Below are 20,689 nucleotides of genomic sequence, written 5' to 3'. Positions count from 1 at the left end.
AAGGGAATTTCCTCACTGCAGTAAGGAGAATTTATGAAAACCCATAGTTAAAATATCATAACTAGCAGTGAAGGAATGCTTTTACCCTAAGATCAAGAACAAGACAAAAATTCATGCTTTGACCACTGCTATTCAATATTGTATTGGACATTCTAGCCAGAGCCATTAGACAAGAAAAAGAAATAAGATGCATCCTTGACTGATAAAGGCTTTTAGAAGTAGAAAGAAGTAAAACTATCTCTACTTGCAAAGTCATGATTCTATATATACAAAATCCCACAGAATCCACACAAATCCACACATACACACACACACACACACACACACAAACCTGCTAGAGCTACTAATAAATGAATTCAGCAAAGTTGTAGGGTACAAGACCAACATGCAACAATTAGTTGTGTTTCTACATGGCAGCAATGAAATTAAGAAAATAATTTCATTTACAATAGCATTAAAAAGAATAAATTACTGAGAAATACATTTAACCAAGAAGGTCAAATTATACATTGAAAACTATACAATCACTGCTAAAAGAAATTAAAGAAGCCTTAAATAAATGGAAATTCACCCCATGTTCATGAATTGGAAGACTGACTATGGTTAAAATGACAATACTCCACAAAGAGAATTCCTCAAATTTATATGGAACTACATGGGACTCTGAGTAGCCAAGACAACATTCAAAAAGTAAAATGTGGGTGAAAAACTCACACTTCCCAATTTCAAAATGTACTACAAAGCTACCCTAACCAAGAGTGTGGTATTGACCTCAGGACAGAAACAGAAACCAGCAGAATAGAATTGAGAGTCTAGAAATAAACCAAATCATCCATAAACAATTGTTTTTTGACAAGACCATTCAACAGGGAAAGAAAAGTCTCCAATAAGTGGTGGAAGGATAAATGGATAATCACATACAAATAATGAAGTTGGACCCATTCCTCACTCCTTATACAAAAATTAACTTGAGTAAATGGCCTGAATATGAGAGCTAAAACTGTAAAATTACCAGAAGAAAAAAGAGGGGTATCTTCATAACCTCAGATTTTGCAATAGATTCATAGATTAGACACCAAAAGTGTGAGCAGTAAGAGTGGAAAACAAAATTGCCTTCACAGAAATTAAAATATTTTTGTACATTACAGAACATTATCAAGAATGCCAAAGAACAACCTAAAGAATAGAGAAAAAAAGGGCAGCCCGGGTGGCCCAGCGGTTTGGCACCGCCTTCGGCCCAGGGTGTGATCCTGGGGACCGGAGATTCATTCCCACGCCGGGCTCCCTGCATGGAGCCTGCTTCTCCCTCTGTCTGTGTCTCTGCCTCTCTGTCTCTCTGTCTCTCTCTCTGTGTGTGTCCGTCATGAATGAATAAAATCTTAAAAAAAAAAAAAGAATAGAGAAAAATTCTGCAAATCATGTATCTGATCAAGGATTAATAATGAGAATATATTAAGAACCCTTAGAACCCTAACAGTGGGCAGCCTGGGTGGCTCAGGGGTTTAAGCGATGCCTTCAGCCCAGGGCCTGATCCTGGGGACCGGGGATCGAGTCCCACGTCAGGCTCCCTGCATGGAGCCTGCTTCTCCCTCTGCCTGTGTCTCTGCCTCTCTCTCTCTCTCTCTCATTAATTAATAAAATCTTTAAAAAAAAAAAAAGAACCCTTATAATTCAATATTATAGCAGTGATTTCGTATTTATGTGGATATAATCTACAGTCTACACAGAGACAAATAAGCCCAAATAAAAAGTGGGAAGGGACCTGCATAGTTTCAAAGAAGATACAAAAATAGCCAACAAGCACATAACAAGATTTTCACTATCTTTAGTTATTGAAGACATGCATAATGAAAAAACATTTCATATCTACTAGATAGTTTTAATCAAAGAATAAGTTAATAAAAATAAGTGTTGGCAAGGATATAGAGAAATAAGACCGCTTGGTAGGTCTTATTTCCCATTACTGGTGAGAATGCAAAATGGTACAGCTGCTATGGAAAACAATTTGGCTATTCCTCAAAAAATTAAACACAGAATAACCGTATGATTTAAAAATTCTGTTCCTAAGTATATACCTAGGAGAAATGAAAACATATGTCCATACAGAAACTTATTCATGAATGTTTATAGTAGCATTATTCACAATAGCCAAAAGGATAGAAATAGCCCACATGCCAATCAGTAGATAAATGGATAAGCAAATTGGGAGTATGTACATATTGTGTATATGTATATTCAGCTATAAAAAGGAACAAAGAACTGATACATTTTACAACTTGGATGAACCTCAAAAACATTACATTAAGTGAAAGAAAGCAGATGCAAAAGGTCATATATTGTATGGTCTACTTAAATAACTGCTTATAAGTTTTGGTGTGGTTTTCTTTGATCCTTTCAAACACTATGCATTTTTCAAGTAGTGATTTTGTATTTATGTGGATGTAATCTACAGTCTACACAGGGTTTCATACAAGAGACTCTTCTCAGTACTTTAGTCTCTTCTACTTTAATCTCTTCTCTATGCTTCATTTTTGTCTTTTCTCATTAAGAAAAAGTACAATTATACATCTAAACCTAGCATTAAACTACAATTATTTTAAAGCAAGAAAATAAAGCCAAGTGCATGAGGAAAATGCAAACAGGGTGAGGACCTCTCCAAAATTCTAAGATGTGACCCTTAAAAGTACATAGTTTCTGTAATGAAATGTAAATGTTTACAGACTTTTCACCAAGAGGCAGGAGAACTCAAGCTTGGTCAAGACCACGTAAGGTAAGAGAAGTTAAGAATCTTAATACTTACTTTATTATTCTATTTGGGGGAAAAATGTATTCCCAAAGTTTTTAATCTTTAATATATAAATATTTGTACTATATAAAATTTTGTAATAAGGTGTATTTATATATACAAATATGGCTATTACTGGACATTTAATTTTTAAGAGAAAATAAATTTCTTTCAAAACACTACTTACTCAATTAGTTATGAAGTATTTTGGAAATACTCTCCTCAAATACATTTTCTGAATTTCACAACTTTAAAACCAGTAAAGAATGACAAGATATCATCTCACACCTGTCAGAATGGCTAAAATCAACAACACAAGAAACAACAGGTGTTGGCAAGGATGTAAAGAAGGAGGAACCCTCTTGCACTGTTGGTGGGAATGCAAACTGGTGCACCGACTGCAAAAAACAGTACGGAGGTTCCTCAAAAAGTTAAAAACAGAACTACTCTACAATCCTGCAATATTACTAGGTATCTATCCAAAGAATACAAATATACTAATTCAAAAGGATACATGCACCCTGATGATTACAGTAGCATTATCTACAATAGCCAAATTATGGAAACAGCCCAAGTGTTCATCAGTTGATAGTCGAATAAACTTACATACATATAAATGGATATACACATGCCCACACATGTACACACACACACACAGTGAAGTATTATTCAGCCATAATAAGGAATGAAATCTTGCCATTTGTAAGGACATAGATGGAGCTAGAGAGTATTATGCTAAGCAAAATAAGCAAAATAAGTCAGAGACAGAACATGAGAGACACCTAACTCTGGGAAACGAACAAGGGGTAGTGGAAAGGGAGGTGGGTGGGGGGATGGGGTGACAGGGTGACTGGGTGATGGGCGCTGAGGGGGGCACCTGAAAGGATGAGCACTGGGTGTTATGCTGTATGTTGGCAAATCGAACTCTAATAAAAAAAATACAAAAAAATAATAAAAGAAATAAGTCAGAGAAGGACAAATACCATATGATTTCACTCATATGTAGGATTTAAGAAACAAAACAAACAAGCAAAAGGGAAAAAGAGGGGGGGGGAGGCCAAAGCAAGAAACAGACTTTTAACTGTGGAGAACTGATGGTTATCAGAAGGGAGGTGGGTGGAGAAATGAGTTAAGTTGGTGATGGGGATTAAGGAGTGCACTTGTGACCAGCACCAGGTGATATATAGAAGTGTTGCATCACTACATTGTACACCTGAAGCTAATAGCACACTGTAGGTTAACTAACTGTAATTTAAATAAAAACTTCAAAAAAGTAAAGAATGTTTCTTGAGTACTATAAAACAAATACAGCATACATTTCTCAAAATTGTTATAGAAGATAAATGGTATTGCTAACAACATGACTATGATCTGAACATAAAGAAATTCAGTATCTCCGTGCTGAAAAAACAAATTATTTCCCCAAGACTAAGTATCTCTTTTCTAAATATCATTATTAGGTATCCTGAAAGGTAATAAAATCAAAGTGAAACACACAAAAATAAACTCTGAATTCCTTTATTCATTTATAGACAGTAATATGAAGTAAACACAAAACTCACATTTCATTTTGTATTTATATAAATAATGAGCAAAGCATTCTGTTTATGTCTTGCTTTGATCAAGCAGGCTTGTCTGTGAGAAAAAGAAATTGCTGTGCTGTAATGTTAGCCAAGCCCGCCCTATAAATTCTAGAGTTCAGGAAAATAGATTTTTGCAAGAAATCTATTCAATCAGAAATTAGAATTGGGATTATAGGATGCCTTGGCCTTTCTAAGTTCAAATCCCCATTTTTGTCAAACACTTTACTACTATTCCCTTCTTTCTCTCTGTCTCCCTACCTTGAGTATACAGAAATAGTAAGGCATCCTCTTTTAATATATGCATATGTTTAAAAGATAAACACCTCTGGTACATTTATTTGTTCATGAATTGAAAAGAGAAATATAAGGTGTTTTTAATATCTCACTGGCTTTGCCATATAAAATAATTGCTCCTAGGCATTCTTAATTTACATACGATGACTTTTGTGATGCTCTTCTCTTTTTATATTGAGTGAATATTCATTTTAGGTATCTCAAAGCACAATTTTTTTCCTGACTGTGTCCCCTTCATAGGATTCAAGATCCCTAGATGAGTGATAAAGAGTCACTTCCTTGCCAGAAAAAGAAGGATATGCAATATGCATGTACAAAGGTCACTGTCTAAGTGTTTGCTTTAGTTGGCTTCCTCTCTACTGTGAATACACATGGCTTCATTAAATGGTGCCCATTCTCAGTAAGGCAGCTTACATACAGAAAAAATTACATGAGAAGAAACCCAATGACTCTGAAATAGTCTGTCCTTATTAGTGTACTTCTAAAATGTACCCCTTTCTTAAATTTTTGTAATACATTCAGTAGAAAATAAAATTTTTTTAAAATAAAATTTGGGATCCCTGGGTGGCTCAGCAGTTTAACGCCTGCCTTCGGCCCGGGGCATGGTCCTGGAGTCCCAGGAACGAGTCCCACATCAGGCTCCCTGCATGGAGGCTGCTTCTCCCTCTGCCTGTGTCTCTGCCTCTGTGTGTGTGTGTGTGTGTGTGTGTGTGTGTGTGTGTGTGTGTGTCTTTATGAATAAATAAAATCTTAAAAAAATAAAATAAAGATAAAATTATTCCATATGCCTCAGTGATTCATAGTAGTCATTACTACAGACTGTGATGGATACCAAGGAACTCAAAACCCAGTTTTCTGGTTGAGTTTCTATTAATGCAATGTGTAGGACATATATGAAAAATGCTGAAGCAGGAAACAAGACAGATAGCAATGGAGATATTATGCTGTTTGTTTAGGTTCCTGTGTGAAACCTTCCCAGTCTCATCATCAGAGCTGTAATTAAAACTCTGGCAGCCTAAAACCAAAGGTTGTGTCCTCTTCACCAAGTTATCTTTGAGCTAGTTAGTTTACAAGTTCTGAGAAAAGACATGTTCCTGTTTTAAACATATGAATGATACTGCTCTAGCAAACTCAATTAGATGTAAAATGGAGCTTTTTTCCTTAATTTCACATCACTCTGAAACAGTGACAACTACAGGAACTTGGATTGTTATCTTGTTGAATCTTTTATACTTATAATTGGTGTGTGTTTTACTGTCTCCACAAATTCATGTTCAAATGTATATACTATACTCAAGTACATTTAATGTGACACATATTTATAAATCTAAGTTGATAAAACATTGACACAGATGACATCATGAATGTGTGAAAAAAATGAAAGCAAATGCCATAGCCTGGAATACCAAAAAAAAAAAAAAGTTAAAATTCTTATTAGCTTTCTCACATTCCTCATGTTTTCACTAAACATGTCAGTAAACGTATATATACACTGCATGATTTCGTATAATTTGACTCAAGGGTCAGTTAGAAAACATTTCACTTTTAAGTTTGCTAATCAATGCCCAGGTTTAAATGCTGTATGTCATTTTTCCCCTGGATTTTCTAAGTGTTCTTTTTAAAAAGAAGCAAGTCTTATAACAAAAAAAGAAAACCATAATGATAATATCCTTTGGGGTACCCTGAAAGTTAACTTTCTTTGGAGCCACTTAAAATAGTCTATAAAGAAAGATTTAATAGTGTCTCTTGCAGGGATCCCTGGGTGGCGCAGCAGTTTGGCGCCTGCCTTTGGCCCAGGGCGCGATCCTGGAGACCCGGGATCGAATCCCACGTCGGGCTCCCAGTGCATGGAGCCTGCTTCTCCCTCTGCCTGTGTCTCTGCCTCTCTCTCTCTCTGTGACTATCATAAATAAATTTAAAAAAAATTTAAAAAAAATAGTGTCTCTTGCATTATTTTTCACTCTGGTTAAGACGTTATACTAAATAATATGAGTTATAAGCTAACAAAAATAAGTAGGAATGAAATTACTCTTTATCACTTAAGAAACTCAAAAATGGTTGAAACAATTTTTCCAATACTTTTGCAAAGTTCTTACCTCTAGTCAAAGTTCTAAGTAAATATGTCATCCCTGAAGGAGAATTTGTCTGAAAGCTACAAATCTCTTTAAATAATCTGAATAACTATGACTTGTACGTTTCTACATATTAATATCGCCTCCATATTTTAATTTGCAAAGAGGCACAGGAAAATATCTAAGTGAAATGTATGAAATACGGAAGTTCCTCCTTGGCATGCCAATAGCTGATAGAGTTTTAATGAAACCCCTGCACTGCAAATAAGGAAGAATCAAAGAAAGCAACAGGGAGGACACAAGTTAGAGGGCAGCACCAGGGAAACAAAGACATAAAATCAAATAGGAATAAATGTTATTGGATACAGCTTAATACCCCGAAACAAGAATCTGCACTTGTGCACAAATTATACATTGGTATTTTTCTTTTTTACTAAAAAGAATTTATATTCACTATAATGTGTAAAAGCCTCATGACTTTATTGCCCTTCAGAAAGAAGCACTAAGATTAATAGACCTGGATTCTCAATACAGATTTTTCTTTGATTTATTGAGAGATGGAAAAAGGAGAAACAAGACAGAAAAGAGAAAAAGGAAGAGACTGTACTTAAAAAACACTTATAATAACTATTACAGAAGATCAATAATCTTTTCAAGCAAGAGAAAGGGGGGATGGTTTGGTAGGAAACGGCATAATTTTAGTTATAAGACATGTCTTAAAAACTCGTTCTAAAAAAAAAAAACTGGTTCTGTATTTGTGAGTACATGTGTGTACTCCTTCAGTTAGTTACAAAAAAGAGATGACAGACAAGAGGGATAGAAAATAAATGCTGTTGGTCTACTTCTGGGAATATGACAAAGTGAGTTTTCTCCTGCTCCAAACACAAAGAAGCTCCAAAAAATACATAGCTTAGAAATATCCAGGCTCCAAAAGCAGAGAGAACTCAAAACGAGAGTCACAAGAGTCCAGGCGGATAGCATAACAACATAAAGAACGGAGTAGAAATGGTGTAAGAGCCTGTAGCTGAGATTTTATGGTCCATATGAGGGATAGTCAGAGTCAGAATGAAATAGCTGAAATAATAATCGATTAAAAAAATCAGATAATCTGAAAGACTGCTTACTCTATTAAAAAAAGGGGGGGGGAGGTGTTAAAAAATCTCTGCTCATAAGCTCAGAAGAGACGCAAGGAAGCTGGTCCTCTGCCAAAAGCTCTATGTATGAAAAAAAATCTCCCATGAAAGAGCAAAACCTGAAGATAGGTTTGAGGTTTGAATTTACATTACATGCATGGTATGATAATCCTATGCCAGATAAAAAACAGATCCAAATAAGGAATTTCTACATAATATTATGGTATGGTCTCCAGGAAATATTGGTATGCATGTGTTTATCTAAGAAAGGAAATATAAATATACAAACACATACATTTGGTTTCATTTTTTTTAAAAAAGGTATCAATCAAAAGCTAATAAATTATTCATTTGTGGGAAAGGAAAAAAGAGGGTAGAAGGAAGGATAAAAGGATAGAAGCCAACTTTTACAAATTTATCTTATGTTCTAGTTTTTACTATGAAATTGTAAATATCTGATATAATTATATAAGAAAATGGAATCAAGAATTTAAAAGTCCTCCCCAAAATTTGAAAGTAAAATCAAACTAATCCATGTATCAAGTCAATGGATTTAATGAACACACAGGAAACAATTATTTCAAGTGACTTAAAAACAGAGTAATTTGATTACAAATCATCAGTGGGATATACAAGGACCCAAAGAACTGCAAGGAAGTTGTAAACTATTTCAGTCATTGTATTATATTAGAAATGACACTGGTGTTGCTATGCTGATATTAATACACAAAGAGCAATTAGTTGCATTAGGGTCACCAGGAATCAATATTTTTTGGCATAAGAGAAAAAAAACACAAGTAAAAAAACAAAGAAAAGTTAAAAACCCTTGTAATCCCAAATTTGAAATGGAAATATCAGGATATACTCATGAAGTATTTTTCTTAAAAAAAATTTGTATTTCCTAGCTGTTCATATTTCCACTAAAAATGCCTAGAAACAATAAATAAAATAAAAATAAAAAGGCCTAGAAACAGTGACAAGTGCAGACAATTGAGCACCCCATTATCTAAAATGTGGTCTCTAAATATAATTTCTGCACTAAAAGGAACTAGGATAGAAAATTACTCCAGTTCTAGGGTAGAAAACAGACATGAGCCTGAAATATCTTACTGTACCAGAAAACTAGTTATCAAAAGCTAATAGTGTTGTCAAAAGGGCTCAAGAGGTAACTTAAGGAGGTGGTAAAAGATGGGACACTTATACTATCAATGGTTAAAAAACTAAATATTAAGAATCCATATGTTCATAGCAATAATAAAAAATGAATATTCATAATTGCCTTTGGAGGATGCGAGGGAACCAACTTACTATTCTGAAAACTAGTACGTACAAGGCAAAAAAAAAAAAAAAAACATGCAATTTTGTCCTGTCTTTTCTTTATTAATTGTACCTCAGAAAAACTGAATAGTGGGATGCCTGGGTGGCTCAGCGGTTAAGCATCTGCCTTTGGCTCAGGTTGTGATCCCAGGGTCCTGGGATGGGGTCCACATGGGGCTCCCTGTGAGGAGCCTGCTTCTCCCTCTGTCTGTGTCACTGCCTCTTTGTGTCTCTCATGAATAATTAAATAAAATTTTAGGAAAAAAAAAAAAAAGACCGAACAGCTGATGAGGGCAATTATATACAAAAAAGAAGAATTTTACAACTCTGGCAGGAGGAATCTGGGCAATGGTCATCAACAGGCGCTAAAATCATTGGGCAAATAACAGAGGGGAAACTCTACAATGTAGACATCAGGCTGACAATACCTGGAACTACTGGTCAATCTTAACATCACAGACATAAAAAAAACAACCACATGCTATATGCCTCCTGTTATGATGCGGAAGAAAGTATACAACACCACCTATGAAATATTCTTGCCAAAAAAAAAAAAAAATCAAGGCTGTGTCAGCCTCTAGACCCAAGTACTGGTCTACAGAGAATAGAAACAGAGGACCACACTGAACAACATCTCAGGGATCCCTGGGTGGCTCAGCGGTTTGGCGCCTGCCTTTGGCCCAGGGCGCGATCCTGGAGACCCGGGATCGAATCCCACGTCAGGCTCCCGGTGCATGGAGCCTGCTTCTCCCTCTGCCTGTGTCTCTGCCTCTCTCTCTCTCTCTGTGACTATCGTAAATAAATAAAAATTAAAAATGAACAACATCTCAGATGCAGTTAGCATAATCCTGAATGTAGGTGTACAAAAAGAGTTAATACAGCAAGACTGAAACCACTATCCTTAGAAAAGTCTGTTTGCAAGACTGGCCCTTCTTTGGCTAGTGTCTGGGAATGTGTATGTCAGTAGAGTTCCCACCATTCTCAGAACTGATAAGACTGCTTAATGTGCCTAACCTATCTGTACAAGTGGGCTAAGGCTCGACATCTGCTCTCCCTCTGCAACTGAGAATTTTGGGACATACCAGGCAGAAGATGCCTACATAACCAGCCTCCAATAAAAACCCTGGGCACTGAGAAGTAAGCTTTCCTTTTGGATATTTCACATAGCTGTCACAACTCATTCCTGAGGGAATTAAGTACAACCTGTGTAACTGCACTAGGAAAAGTCTCTTGGAGACTCATGCCTGGCTTCCTCCAGACTTGGCCCCGTTTGCCTTTCCCCTTTACTGATATCACTCCATACCCTTTTACTATATAATACATAACAGCCTAGAGTACAACTATATGCTGAATCCTAGGAGTCCTCCTAGTGAATCTGTGAGCCTGGGAGTGGTCTTCGGAATCCTCAACACAAAGGGAAAATTTACAAATTAATAAACTGATTTGTCAATAAATTGTACAAGAAAAAAAAGGAGTAAAAATCTATAAAGAAATTTAATAATAAATCTTTAATTATAGTATTTTGTTTCAGTTCCTGTAGTTAAAAGATGGCAAACACTGACTGAAAATTTTAATTTGTTTCAAAAACCATAAAATGTAAAAATAAATTGAAATAAACATTGGAATAATTATACAAGTCTGTGGCATGTATACTCTTTAAGTCACTCAAATTTAAAACTGCACTAAGACTTTTGAGACATCCTGTATAAATAACCAAAATCTGACTCAAGAATACTGAAAACCCAAATATATTCATAAACATCAAAAAATTAAATCAGCAGCCAAATATCTATGCACAAGAAAGCATCAAGCCAAGTCTGTTGTTTATAGACAAGTATTATCAAATCTTGAAAAAAGATAACCCTTATTTTAAATAGGATATTCCATGAACAGAAAAAAATAGAGTAAGCTGTTCAGCCCATTTTATAAAGCTCATATCACCTTAAAGCTCAAAATAACAAAAACTATAAAGAAAACACAATAGAGCATTCAAATTTACTAATATTAATAAAAGAAATTCTACACAAAATAGCAAATTTAATTAATAATCACTTGTCTATATACATCATCTACGTATGTACACACACACATATATACACAAACTACTCATGATCAAGTAAGGGTTATCCCAAGAATGCAATGATTAATTAATGTAATTTGCCACATCAACATATAAAAAAAAACCTCATATCCTCTTTTAAAGATCTTTTTTTTTCCAATGGAAACAAAACTCAGCATCTATACATCACCTTTTATTAAGAACCACTTAGCAAGTTAGGAATACTTCCTTAGAAGTATTTCTACTAAGGAAACTTAGTTAGACTGATATTTAATGAGAAAATTTCTAAAGCATTTAAAGTTAGAAACAAGATGAGGATGCTTGTTACTACATATTGCTTATAGTCACCTTTTCCTAATAAGTAAGGAAATCCTAAGCAACTTTAAAAATTATTAAAAGCCTAAGAACTAAAAAATTATTTTTAGATAAATTATTACATAAAAGATCAAAATTAATGAGATAGTTTAACAAGGTTATTCGATAAAAGATCAAAATACAAATAATAATATTCCTATGTAGAAGCAGTAACCAAGTAGAAATGTAATTTTAAAAATCTCATTAGCAACAGAAATAAAATCATAATGTACCTAAGAGCATGTCTAACAAAATCGGAGTAAGATCCCTATAAAGCAATTTATAAATTATATTATAAATTAAATTATAAAACTTTATTGTCAGGCATAAATGAAAACAAATGAATGGGATATACTATGTTGGTAGACAGGAAGAATAAGTTTCATGAAAATGTCTATTTGCATTAAATTACTCTATTAATTCAATTCCAGTAGAAATCCCATAAGGGTTGTATATTGTACTTGATAATAGGACTCTATAATTCACATGTGAGAGAGGATACCAAAAATAGAACAATTTTCATGAAGATGGACAAGGTGGCAAGACTTACCTTAAATAGCCATCATCATATTACAAAGCTCTTACAATTCAGAAGATATAAAATAAACAAATCAACCATACAGAATAGAGAACTCAGAGACTGATGCATCTATATATGGCAATTTGGAAAATGAAAAAGTTGGCAATACAAATCACTGGGAAAAGGAAAAATTATTTTTAAAAAATGATCTAAAAAAATTAGTTACACATATGGGGAAAAAATGAGATCACTGGCTCACAAAATAAATCCCAGGTGATTTTAAAAACCCAAATCTAGAAAGCAAAAATTTAACACTTTTAGGGGAAAAAGCAAGAAATTAGTCATAAGGCATCAAATAAGGAAAAGCGTGCATAAACAAGATACAAAAAAGTACAAGCATTAACATGAAAGGCTGAAACTTTTTACACAATGAATTTTAAAACTTCTATACATCAAGAAACCATAAGCAAAGTAAAAAGATAAGACACAGAATGGGACAAACTTATAAAGCATACAATCAAAAATGAGTTATTATAAAGAACTTCTAAATCAAAAGGAAAACAACAAAAAGGAAATATAAATGGGCAATTCACAGAAAAGAAATTCCAAATGGCCAAAAAACATAGGAAAGGTTGCTCATACTCATTAAATGTTAGGGAAACCCAAAATTAAAACAAACTAACATTTGCTAACAATAGTTTATATAGTCTGTAGTCTAAGTATCTGCAAGAATGTGAAGAAAACTGCTAGTTGAGGCAGAAACTGATACAGCTATTTTAGGGAATGATTTGGTCACATCGTGTAAAGCTGACAATGATTACAACCAAGAAATGCATATCCTAAAAAAAAACTTTCACACATATGTGTAAAGTAACATGCATAAAAGTGCTCATTGCAACATTGGCAAATCAAACTCCAATAAAAATATAAATAAATAGATAAATAAATAAATAAAATTAAAAACTGGAAATGGTCTAAATGTCCATAAATCTGAAGGTCACATAGATAAGTTTCAGAAACACAATACTGAGAAAAAAAATAAGCTCCATAATATGAATAGTAAAATATAATTTATATGAAGTTTAAAACATGCAAACTTATATGAGAACTTTTCCACAATATGAATATGTTCTGTATCTGCCCCATCCAATACAGTAGCCTAAGCTACATATAAATATTAAAGAGTTGTAATGTGGCTAGTGTTCCTGAGGAACTGAATGCATTTTAATTAGTTTAAATTTAAAGTCACATGTGGCTGAGGGCTACCATACTGGCAGAGCAGGTGTATATGATTTATGAGTACATACATACATAGAAATATAAAAACTTAGAAGTTACTCCTGGAGAAGTGAAGTGAGTGGGAATGGAATGTGAAGGGATTCAACAGTCTCTGTGATCTTAAACAACAAAATTATATAAAGCAAATATGTCAAAATACTATGTGTTAAAATTGACTAATTTGAGAAAGAGAGGCAAATACAACTACTCACATGTGTAACATTAACCCGAGATCTCAATTTGTTCAGTGATCTATCCATGTCATCATGCATCCAAGGAATCAAGGAACATGGAAGGATTGGTTCTCCTTTGCTACTCACATACCCAACTTTTCTTTTAGTTACATCACAAAGTGTGTTACAGAAACATCTAGAGCAAAGAAGAGAAGTTTAACTATTTATGATGTGTTAAGCAGCATGACTATTATGAAATGGTAAGACTTTGATGTTATTTTGGATGGTGGTACAAAAGGCTAGAAATTATAGTAATTATCTCTTTTTAATTTATTTTGTGGTAAAATATTGAGACATTTCTGATTTTTATCATCTTTCATAAAATATGTATACTGAAATTATCTTCCCAACCTTGATGGGGGATGGGTAATATTCTTACTGAACATAAGAAATTTTTAGCATAGAGTAAAATTTAAGCTTGAATTTCAAGGATTGAAAATTAGGAAATGGAAAAAAAAGAAAAGAAAGTTAGGGAACAGAATGTCCCCTACTCAGAAAGGGGGAGGGAAAGCATTTTATGCTTCATTAATCCTAATTATAACAGTTAACTCTGATGGAGACCACCATAAACCAGGAGTTAAGAGATAAGATTACAGTGTATTTGAATATAAAATTACAATGTAGTTTGAAACATTCAACTTTCCTTTCATATTCTATTATATATTCAAAGCCAGGATAACGCTGCTGGTTGTTAAATACAGAGCTACATAAAGGAATACTTTTTTTAAGACAAAGGATTGAAAGAGATGAGAGGAGTATTTTCAGCTTGGTATTTCTACTAACATTTAATACTACATATTCTACACCATATACTGAACTTGTAAAAATTTGTTACTATTTGATAAATCTAAATTGAAAATTGCCAAACAAGTGACGGGAACAAAATGAACATAAGGGCATTTACTTCATAATTAAAATATACAACTCAAAGATATACATTTTTCCTCTCCCCAACTTCCAAACTACCAAGGAATTTTTACCTCTGGTATTCATTAAAAAATGAAATGTATTTGGGAGTTCTACAAGTAATAAAGTGAGAGGTACTGTCACACAGCCTGCAAACTTAGAAAACACTAATAGCATATAAACTTGAGATTATTTGTAAATTATCTGCCCTTCACTAATCAATAAGAACTAAAATGTTATTAAAATGTTTATTTTATTCCATTTAAGCACAAGAAATATTTTAGTTGGGGCTTCTTGAGATTGATACATTGAATTATTATCTTTTTTAAAGATTTCATTTATTTATTCATGAGAGACACAGAGAAAAAGATGCAGAGACATAGGCAGAGGGAGAAACAGGCTCCATGCAGGGAGCCTGATGTGGGACTCGATCCCCGCACTCCAGGATCAGGCCCTGGGCTGAAGGTGGTTGCTTAAACCTGAGTCACCCGGGCTGCCTAAAGTTGTATTTTCCAACGTTTTCAAGGCAAAGAAACACCATGTACAAGAAAGTAGCATGTGTAAAAAGATAATAATTTAGCATATGGATTTATTTCACCCCTGGAAGCATATAAAATAAAACCATGGGGGTTTACTCTTATGGTCCAGTTTTTATTTTTTATTTTTATTTTTTGGTAAATAAACCATGGTGATTTAATGTGCAGTATAATAAATACAGACAACAATATTATTGAATAGATTTCATAGTATCTATAATTATGTAATGTGATAAATTTTGCTACAGTGGCAATCATATTACAATATAGAATATAGAAATATACTAAAATAACATGCTATACCTTAAATTTACATGATGTTGTATGTCAAATATATTTAATTTATTCTTAATTTATTTTTTAACCTAACTTTTATAAACTATTTTATATAATTCCTTATTACATCAAAATTGTTTAAGTATACCTAGCCAGTGAAAAATTACTTGTCTATAATTTCATCAAAACTCTCACCACTAGAAGTTTGTGGTATGTATATGTAATAATGTTGTTATTGACTAACTACATAGGGTAATTTCTCACTCCTTTTTATCATTCAAATATTAATTTATTAATTTTTCTATTTCTCTCAACTGTTGTCTCTTCTCATAAAACTACATGCCTCTCCTTAGTATTTATAAGTATTTTAATTTAATTCTGAAATTATTTGATTAATGTTCATGCTCTCTACTAGATTATAATTTCCTACTAATTTATTTTCAGGGTCTATCATACTGTTTGACTTGGATCAAGTCATCAATAAATATGTGTTAATAAATGAACAACAGTAAGAACAAAATACTGATTGCTTCTTTCACTTTTATAAAAATCTCTCTTGTTTGCTACTGGGCCTGAAAAATTGGTGACTGAATGGAAAGAACATAACACAAGAAGACATTCATCAAACTGCAGCTTTACATCCAAAAAATACACCATTTTTAATCTCTTTTGTATACCAATTTTGTTTCTTTAATGTATAAATTAAAGATAATAAACTGAAAACAGAATGCATCCTTAATAATATGTACTTCCAGGGAGGATTCTGAGGATCTGTTTAAATGGTTCAAAATATAAATAGAAACCAAAAACCATGCTATCAACAAACTGACAGCCAAGTTTTCATAATTAATGTAGTCAAATAATGGAGCCAGGACAATTAACTTGTACCTGGCATAAAAAATAACACAGAAAAATGAATGAATGAGTGAAGTTTTCTCCTCAAAAGGAATTATCTATTCATATGCCTGCTACAGTACTTTGGTTCACCCAGACAATATATACATGCATTACATTGTAAATATATTACACACAAGTACATAGACACTCAATTTATTTTCATATATGGTATACAGATAAATAAGATCAAAAAGTAATATTACACGATTCTAGAGCTGAACTCAATTTCAAATATAAGAATATACATGACCTAATATCTATGTCCTTTATTAAACTTCTCTCTAAGCCTTTACTGACAACAGACAAAGCGTTTGCCTTTCTGGAGTATTCCCACTCTACCTAATAAAGATTATGATTGGTATTTCTCATATGAATGTTAGTAAACAGAAATAATAACAAATAACTTAATTTTACCTTTATACTCCTTCTCATTCTAAAGAAAGTATTTTAAGTGATATATCAAACAGCACTTTACAATTTAAAAGGCATTTTCACATAAATTCTCACTTAAGCTAGATAGTAATCTTATGAGTTATATGGGTAAGTATTATTAGCCCTCTTTCACAAATGAGGACCCCAAGGGCAAAGAAGTTAAATGAATTGTCAAAGACACAAAACTAATAAGTAGAAAAGCCAAAACTGTAACCCAAATATTCTGACCCCATCTTTTCACTGTACCACACACAGTAATATAAAATTAGATACTTGAAATGCATAGCAGCAATACTAAGAATTAAACCAACAGAAAATCTTCGTGAGGTTTAGAAACTAGAACAGAACAATCTGAACCCTTCACATCATCAAAAAAATCTATTTAATCCAGAATTACTTCACTGTACAATACACTAGTTAACAAAAGACTCACTAGAATAGCACCTATCTACCAAACTAGAAAAAGAAACCAAGTAGTTTGTTTATAAAAAGAATAGGAATATTTTCCTGAATCTCCCACTGATAGAATGCAATCTTTTCAATTAATTTACTTTATTACTTTACATATTTTTTCCATGAAGTGTATTTAGACTGTCTTATTTTTCCTCTCCCTAAAACTCTAGAATTTTTTTTAAAAACTTCTAAAGGTCTAAAATGGAATAAGTAATTGCTTGATACCTTCCTGCTAACTCTTTAAAGTGTTGTACAGCTGCTAATGTATGTTTGCGCTGGCATTGCAGAGTGGAGCCTGGGGAATACAAAATCTGATTTCAGAGAAACCAGAGCTTACTTCAAAGAAAAGAGCGACTCTCCAGCTGATAAGATTTTTCCTGAAAGAAAACAACCACTAAGTAAGAAACACACTAGTGATATCTCCTGTTAGTCTTCTACAATCCTTCTCAAACTTATTTTTCCCATTATTTGATTATATACTTCCATTTCATATTTTCTCTTGTGATGGCTTAATTTCTGTTTGTTTATTGTAGTTTCAGAGTATAATCCCATTGTTTCAAAGTACGCTGAATTAGATATTTAAGACTAAAAAAAAAAAAAAACAGCCAAGTAACTCCAGAATATCCTCAAACCATAGCAGAAAGGGAAACAAATTTAGGAAAGATGAAGTGGGTATTTTTCTTATAGATTTAAAATATTACTGGGCAACAATAATTAGATCATTTATTTCATATACTCATGCCAGAAAACTTACATGTCATAACTAATCAAGTTTATTTTCTTCATTCCAGAAGAGATGAATGAAATAGACAAACTGGTCACCAAGATTCTTTATTCCATATTCTAGGAAAGATCGGGTTAAAGCAGGAAGAATAAAACTATGTGGGTAACCTGTTACATAACTGTTTTTGTAGTTTACAAACCCGAATAAATTTGAACTAAGGGGAAAAAAAGAAAAGAAACTTTCATTCAAGGGACTTCTACAATATATTACAGGCATAAAATAACCTCTAAAGTTTGGGCTCATGATAACAAGAATCCTGCAAAATTACATTTATGATAAATATTAGTAATGTGGATTCAAACTGATGGCTTTACAATTGGTAATATAGTAGAATACTGTAATCCTGGCTTTTTATCTATATGGAAACTTACAGTTCAAAATATTTTCACTTGGAGGATTTCATCCAACTCTCCCAATAACCCTCAAAACCCCAGTTGAGAAAAAAGAGACTAAAAAGACAAAGATTTTCCAAAGTCATGTAATCTCAGAAATGGAAAATGAACCCAGATCCTGTCATCTAAGACAGTACATTTCCCTTCAACTGTACTTCAGTTTCTTTACCATTAAAACGGGAACCATTATATCTACAACACAATTCTTCATATACTCTTCAAATATTTAGTAATTACGTGGCAGGCAAAATTAAATGATATGTATGTTGTAAGTACTTGTGACAGTGTATAAAAACAAAAACAAACATCCACATAAAAATACAGAGTACAATTAGCAGTAAAGAAACTGGTCTGAGCCTAAAGAGGATCAATATCAAAGCTGACAATTTAACCCACAGTATTATATGCTTCTTTGGGCCTCCTACAATATACATCTGAGAAATCATCATGGTACAGGCTGGTGCAGGAATCTATTAAAGTAGATTAAAACAGTCTACAAGACTATTAAAAACTATAAATTAAACAAAAAACACTATTTCAATGACCTCTTTCTCAGTAATTAGAATCTAAAGTCAGCACATAAGAAAAATCTGCATATAATCAGAATCTTTTTGCACAACACACACTGAAGACTTCCTCTCATAGCCAGTTATATTTTTTCTTTAGTTGAATCCCAGATAAAGTAGTTGGCTTGCATTTCATATTGTATTAAAATACATTTATGTATATATACCTGTATACATATATGTATATGTGTGTGTGTATATAAAGCTATGTATTGTGTGTACATATGCTTTTAAACCCTAGAAACACAATCTAATGCATACAAAGGAGCTGAAACCAACAGTAACAGAGGATTTACATCTCATATTCACTCCCAGCACAGATTCATTGAATGGAATACTTTAATTTCTTTATTTGGCCAAATCTCAAGGCAAATGTATAATTTGAGTCCGCTATGTAAGTCTTTAAAATGGAAAACTTGGGATCCCTGGGTGGCTCAGTGGTTTGGCACCTGCTTTCAGCCCGGGGTGTGATCCTGGGGTCCCAGGATCAAGTCCCACGTCAGGCTCCTTGCATGGAGCCTGCTTCTCCCTCTGCCTGTGTCTCTGCCTCTCTCTCTGTCTCTCATGAATAAATAAATAAAATCTTTAAAAATAAAAATAAAATGGAAAACCTGAAGATACATATCCACACTAACATTCACGTGTGTGGAAATAAACTCAAAAAACTGCCCACAGTTTATGATGCTGAGAGAACCCTTAATTTCTGTTTTGACACCATATACTTTGGTGATAACTTATTTGTTAGTCTATTTTAAAGAATATGAAACTAGGGGCACCTGGGTGGTTCAGTCAGTTAAGCATCTGTCTTCAGCTCAGATCATAAGCCCTGAGTCCGGGGATCAAGCCTCACATCCGGCTCCCTGCTCTGTAGGGAATCTGCTTCCCTCTACTCCCTCCCCAATTCTCACCCCTCCCCCATGCTTGTGTGTGTGCTCTCTCTCTGAAATGGAGAAAATCTTTTTTAAAAAAATAATATGAAAGTATACATAAGTGTATATTAAATTTTTCAAAGAAAAGACCCTCTGAAACAATGCTTTCTTGTTTAGACATGCAATTTGGAGCCCCAATAGCAATTTCTGTTGCTATTGCCCGATAATTCTTAATAATTGATATAAAGGTAAATATCCAACTACAAAAAAACGTGTGATGCTTCATAAAAAGGATTCTACAACTGCTACTACATATTTTGTTCAGAATACTTAAAATACAATATATTATTTGAAAAATTAGACTAAAATAACATTTAAGAAGTCTAAGCTAAGAATTTCTAGAATATTACTCATGAATGATGACTATACACAAATTGACATTTCTCCTAGATGAAGCTTTAAAAGCCCTCTCTATTTATAGAAAGACAAACTGAGCATTACTGTATCTATAGTCTCAATGTTAAGAATCATAGTTTTTAAGAGACAAATTCACATTCACTATTATTTATAGTAATATAAAGATCCTATTAAACTCATGTGAATCACACAGAAAAGATGTGATCTCCCTATTTAATAAAAACTGAACTATATATACACATATTATTATGACAGTTTGCCCATGCTCAAAAACTATAGGTTTAAATTTTTATTTTAGTTGTCTCTTCTGCATAGTTTAAGATTGGATATAGATTTGTTCAGTTAGTCTCCACTTTTTTGTTAATGAACACTTCCATATTTTCCTTTTTCTAAAGAGAGAATTCCAAATCTACTCGAAAAAGTTGTCAAATTCAGTCTCATTTTCACATATTTATCATGCTCACTTATCCAAAGGAAAGTTTCTAAACAAGTAGACTAATAATTGAAATTCTAATAAGATCAAACAAATATTT

General features: G+C 33.2%; 1 long non-coding RNA gene across 6 annotated transcripts in view; it reads right to left on the bottom strand.

Annotated features, from left to right (window-relative positions):
* The window catches only part of LOC102151182, a 143,842-nt gene that overhangs the window by 67,601 nt on the left and 55,552 nt on the right, over window positions 1-20,689 (bottom strand). Inside the window, exons 5-6 of one of the 6 annotated variants that reach the window (XR_005356687.1) lie at window positions 17,883-17,971; window positions 13,608-13,764 (exon numbers count right to left, since the gene is read on the bottom strand). The exons of 4 other annotated variants lie outside the window; for them this stretch is intronic. This is a non-coding gene — a long non-coding RNA (uncharacterized LOC102151182). The remainder of the gene's footprint in view (window positions 1-13,607; window positions 13,765-17,882; window positions 17,972-20,689) is intronic. One more of the 6 variants, XR_005356686.1, reaches the window with a different exon arrangement.

This window comes from Canis lupus, chromosome 3 (genome assembly GCF_011100685.1).
Source record: "Canis lupus familiaris isolate Mischka breed German Shepherd chromosome 3, alternate assembly UU_Cfam_GSD_1.0, whole genome shotgun sequence".
Classification (NCBI taxonomy): Eukaryota; Metazoa; Chordata; class Mammalia; order Carnivora; family Canidae; genus Canis; species Canis lupus.
The sequence above is the reverse complement of the archived record's forward strand: the minus strand, read 5'-3'. Positions and strand labels throughout refer to the sequence as shown.